Below are 429 nucleotides of genomic sequence, written 5' to 3'. Positions count from 1 at the left end.
AAGTTTGAACTCTTTTAGGGAGGCCGGACTCCCAGAGTTAAGGCTGGTCTAGCCTGGAGGCAAGGAAGGAGCTAGAGAATGGAGAAAAGCCACCCACGTTGTGTGTATGTAATGTGTATAATGATTGGCATTTAATGTATTCTAGAGATTGTCTCATTTGTTCCTCAGCCACATATTTACTGACTAGCTATTATGTTCACCTTCCTCTACTGGGAGCTGGGGATACAACAGTGAGCAGCATCACGACCCCACTCCAGTCTGGGAGGGGATAAACAGGTAGTAGTCATGTATTAAAAATTAACCTGGGCTTGGGCTTCCCTGGTGGCGCTGTGGTTGCGCGTCCGCCTGCCGACGCAGGGGACGCGGGTTCGTGCCCCGGTCCGGGAGGATCCCACATGCCGCGGAGCGGCTGGGCCCGTGAGCCATGGC

This window comes from Physeter macrocephalus, chromosome 20 (genome assembly GCF_002837175.3).
Source record: "Physeter macrocephalus isolate SW-GA chromosome 20, ASM283717v5, whole genome shotgun sequence".
NCBI classification, from domain to species: Eukaryota; Metazoa; Chordata; class Mammalia; order Artiodactyla; family Physeteridae; genus Physeter; species Physeter macrocephalus.
Note: the sequence above shows the minus strand (reverse complement) of the source record.